General features: G+C 54.1%; 1 protein-coding gene across 8 annotated transcripts in view; it reads left to right on the top strand.

Moving 5' to 3' along the window:
* LRRC8A (leucine rich repeat containing 8 family, member A) overlaps positions 1-4689 on the top strand; it is a 32267-nt gene that overhangs the window by 22796 nt on the left and 4782 nt on the right. Inside the window, exon 1 of one of the 8 annotated variants that reach the window (XM_011931257.1) lies at positions 2168-2516. The exons of the other annotated variants lie outside the window; for them this stretch is intronic. The gene's annotated coding sequence lies outside the window, so the exon portion shown is untranslated. Of the gene's footprint in view, positions 1-2167; positions 2517-4689 lie in introns of those variants that run through there. 8 annotated transcript variants of the gene reach the window in all.

The following is a 4689-nucleotide window of genomic DNA, read 5'->3' as shown; positions in this document are numbered from 1 at the left end:
AAAAAAAAAAAAAAAAAAAAAAATTTGGGGGCTGGGTGCGGTAGCTCACGTCTGTAATCCCAGCACTTTGGGAGGCTGCGGTGGGTGGATCGCTTGAGGTCAGGAGTTCGAGACCAGCCTAACCAACATGGTGAAACCCTGTGTCTACTAAAACACAAAAATTAGCCGGGCGTGGTGGTGGGTATCTGTAATCCTAGCTACTAAGGAGACTGAGGGAATAGAATCGCTTGACTCCAGGAGGCACAGGTTGCAGTGAGCTGAGATCATGCCACTGCACTCCAGCCTGGGTGACAGAGTAAGACTCTGTCTCAAAATAAAAATAAAAATAAAAGCATTTGGTTCCCTAGACTTGCTGGGTACAGTAGCTCATGCCTGTAGTCTCAGCTACTTAGGAGGCCGAGGTGGGAGGATCACTCAAGTCCAGGAGTTTGAGGCCAGATGAGCAACAAAGCAAGACCCCATCTCTAAAAAGTTTTAAAAAATTAGTCCAGTGTGAGGCCTGGCACAGTGGCTCACACCTGTAATCCCAGCACTTTGGAGGACTGAGGCGGGCAGATCATGAGGTCAGGAGTTCGAGACCAGCCTGACCAACATGGTAAAAATACAAAAATTAGCCAGGCATGGTGCTGCGTGCCTGTAATCCCAGCTACTCCGGAGGCTGAGAGGAAAGCTGCTTGAACCCGGGAAGCTGAGGTTGCAGTGAGCCGAGATCGTGCCACTGCACTCTAGCCTGGGAGACAGAGCAAGACTCCCTCTCAAAACAAAAACAAAAACAAAACAAAACCGGGCACAGTGGCTCACGCCTGTAATCCCAGAACTTTGGGAGGCCAAGGTGGGCGGATCATGAGGTCAGGAGATAGAGACCATCCTGGCCAACATAGTGCAACCCCTTCTTGACTAAAATATGAAAAATTAGCCGAGCATGGTGGTGGCGCACCTGTAGTGCCAGCTACTTGGGAGGCTGAGGCAGGGGAATCTTTCAAACCCAGGAGGCAGAGATTGCAGTGAGCCCAAATCGCACCACTGCACCCCAGCCTGGCGACTGTGTGAGACTCTGCCTCAAAAAAAAAAAACTTTTTTTAGCCCTGTGTGGTGCTGCATGCCTACAGTCCAGCTACTCTGGAGGCTGAAGCAGGAGGATTGCTTGAGGCCAGGAGTTTGAGACCAGCCTGGGCAACATAGCAAGACCCTGTCCCATTTAATTAAAATAATTCTGTGGCCTCCTCTCAGCAGCCCTGTGTGGTATGGTGCCCATTGTGTATGTGAAGAAACTGAGGCTGCAAGCAGCGAGGAGCTTGTCCAAGGTCCCACAGCGAGGCTGCCAGAGTCCAGGCCCACACCTCGGTGCTGGCTTCCCCTCTTCATCCTCAGCAAGAGCCGTGTGGGAGGGAGCCGGGGCAGGTGGCTCTCACCACCCGGCTGGCTCCTGTTAGGGTGGGGCTCCTTTCCCCACACCCCTGGGAAGTCAACCCTGGATTTGGTGCCTGTACCCTCTTTCCTGATCTCCCCCGACACCTCATCAGAGAGGGGCAGTGACTTGTCCAGAATCACACAGCAGAGGATGAGGAAACGGGCGCAGCTGGGGGTGACCCCTCCGAACAGGTTACCCTCACCAGGGTAGGCCCAGGCACTGGCCGGGCCAGGCCTGTGAGAGACTCCAGTCCAGGCCCTTCTCAGCTCTGCAGCCAGCCCCAGGCCCTGTCTGTTGGAACCCCAGGGCTCTCCTCCACCCCCCACACACTCAAACTGGAGAGAGGAACCTGAAGCAGAAGTCCCACCTTGGTCATTTTTTTTTTGCCCCCACTGGACCTAGCCAAGGGCTGAACAGACTCCAGATGTGCCCTGATCAAGCACGGAGTGGGGGCGGGTGGTCAGAATCAGACCTGATCAGGATGGTGTTTCCTGCCCTGAGCAGGTGGTTTTACCTCTGTAAGCCTCAGTTTCCCTCACCTGTGTGACTGAGCTGGGAACACTTCTTGCCTCAGGAGGAGGAGTCTGGGTGGTGCAGACAAGCCCCAGATCAGTGGCGCTGGGGCGGCTCCTTGCAGAGGAAGCGGGTGTTTCTGTGAGTGAACACACCCCACTCCCTGAACACGAGGGAGGCGTTGTAGTATCATTGCCACCACATCCTGCCCACTCAAACAGCCGCGCCCGCCCTGCCTGTCTCATTCCAGACTCGGGGGCAGGCAGGCTGCTGCATGCACCGGCCTCCCCTCCTCCCGCTTCCGTTCCCCAGTCTTTAGGCCCTGGCCCTGGATGGGGACTCCAGGTGTCCGCGTGTCTCAGTGGAGGCAGCTGTGTGATTCAGCAGACCCTCCCAGTGCCACTTTCTTTCCCAGCAGTGTAGGTGGTGCGTGGACCCAGCTGGTCATTAGAGGGCCCAGGCCTTCCTGTGGGGCGGGTGCTTGCGCTGGCCCGTGAGTCCTGGCATCGCTAGGGGGGCTGACTTCTGGGCTGGAGCTGCCAGCCCAGGGCGGGTGGTGGTGTCTGCTGGCCCCTTGGTGACCTGAGCACTGGTAATGCTGAGGGGCGGGGAAGCTGCACTCCCAGGCCCGTTTCTCTTGGCACTGCCTGGGTGAGACCTTGGGGAGGCGGAGGGCAAGTCCCACATGGTGGCGAGGACCTGAGCCCGGTGGTGGGGGACAGGCCTGCTGGGTTTGTTCTTACTCTACTCTGCCACTTAATAGCAGGGTGATGTTGGCAGGTGATGTCACCTCCTGAGCCTTAGCACCCCCATCTATGGAATGGGGCTAAAGAGGCCTGGTCTCTTGGGCATCAAAGGAACCCTAGGAGGGCCTGTAGGGGAGGCCTGCCTGGTGCCTGGCAGACTTTCAGGCCCTCAGCACTGCACCGGCTGTGGCCATCATCACCCCTGCTGAGTGCCCCATTCCACCTGCCTCACGTGGGGTCTTGCTCTGCTTTCCTCCTGTCCTGCCCATCCAGCATAGCCTACAAAGACTGGGGATGGGGAGTGTTTGGCGTTTGCAGAGAGATGCTGTTCTTTTGTTTTGTTTTGTTTTGAGATGGCGTCTCGCTCTGTCACCCAGGCTGGAGTACAGTGGCACGATCTCGGACCACTGCAAGCTCCGCTTCCTGGGTTCATGCCATTCTCCTGCCTCAGCCTCCCAAGTAGCTGGGACTACAGGCGCCCGCCATCACTCCCAGCTAATTTTTTGTGTTTTTATTAGAGATGGGGTTTTACTGTGTTAGCGAGGCTGGTCTCGATCTCCTGACCTCGTGATCCACCCGCCTCAGCCTCCGAAAGTGCTGGGATTACAGGCGTGAGCCACCGCGCCTGGCCCGAGAGGTGCTGTTCATAAAGAGTTCCTTACTAGGCCGGGCACGGTGGCTCACACCTATAATCCCAACACTTTGGGAGGCCAAGGCAGGTGGATTGGTTGAGGCCAGGAGTTCAAGACCAGCCCGGCCAATATGGCAAAACCTCGTCTCTACTAAAAATACAAAAATTACCTGGATGTGGTGGTGGGCGCCTGTAATCCCAGCCACTTAGGAGATTGAGACACAAGAATCGCTTGAACCCAGGAGGCGGAGGTTGCAGTGAGCCAAGATCACGCCACTGCACTCCACCCTGGGTGACAGAGTGAGATTGTCTCAAAAAGGAAAAAAAAAAAAGAAAAGAGTTTGTTGCTGTTCTGGTTATTAACATTATCAGTAATCAAAGAAAGGTCGCCCATCTTCTGGGCACCCCTGGTCTTCTCCTAAGAGAAACAGACACATTTGACACAGGCATTTAAAACTTGGTTTAGATAAAAATCTAGGTTCTGGGTTACAGTGTAAGGTAAAAATAGAGTGTAAAGTAAAAGCACAATTTGGCCAGGCATGGTGACTCATGCCTATAATCCCAGAATTTTGGGAGACCGAGGCAGGTGGATCACCTGAGGTCAGGAGTTTGAGACCAGCCTGGCCAACGTGGTGAAATTCCGTTTCTACTAAAAATACAAAAATTAGCTGGGCATGGTGGCAGGTGCCTGTAATCCCAGCTTCTTGGGAGGCAGAGGCAGGAGAATCTCTTGAACCCAGGAGGCGGAGGCTGTGGTGAGCTGAGATTGTGCCACTGCACTCCAGCTTGCATAGCAGAGCAAGACTCTGTCTCTAAATAAATAATAAGTAAAAGCACAATTTATTTTAATAAATAGAAAGGGCTGGGTGCTATGCCTCATTCCTGTAATCCCAACACTTTGAGGGGCCAAGGCAGGATTGCTTGAGGCCAGGATTTCAAGACCAACTTGGTCAACTTAGCGAGATCCTGTCTCTACAAAAAAATTTAAAAATTAGCTGGGCATGGTGGCACACACCAGTAGCCAGCCACCTGGGGGAGGCTGAGGTAGGAGGATTGCTCGACCAGGAGGTCGAGGCTGCAGTGAGTCAGGATCACGATACCACACTCTAGTTTGGGCGACAGAGCAAGATCCGGTCTCTTAAAATAAAAATTAAAAAATTCTAAAATATGCCTGTCATCCTAGCACTTTGGGAGGCTGAGGTGGTCAGATCACGAGGTCAGGAGATCGAGACCATCCCATCCTGGCTAACACGGTGAAACCCCGTCTCTACTAAAAAATAAAAAAAATAGCCGGTCATGGTGGCTAGCACCTGTAGTCCCAGCTACTCGGGAGGCTGAGGCAGGAGAATGGTGTGAACCCGGGAGGCGGAGCTTGCAGTGAGCTGAGA

This window comes from Colobus angolensis, unplaced genomic scaffold (genome assembly GCF_000951035.1).
Source record: "Colobus angolensis palliatus isolate OR3802 unplaced genomic scaffold, Cang.pa_1.0 Scaffold9, whole genome shotgun sequence".
Lineage (NCBI taxonomy): Eukaryota > Metazoa > Chordata > Mammalia > Primates > Cercopithecidae > Colobus > Colobus angolensis.
The sequence above is the reverse complement of the archived record's forward strand: the minus strand, read 5'-3'. Positions and strand labels throughout refer to the sequence as shown.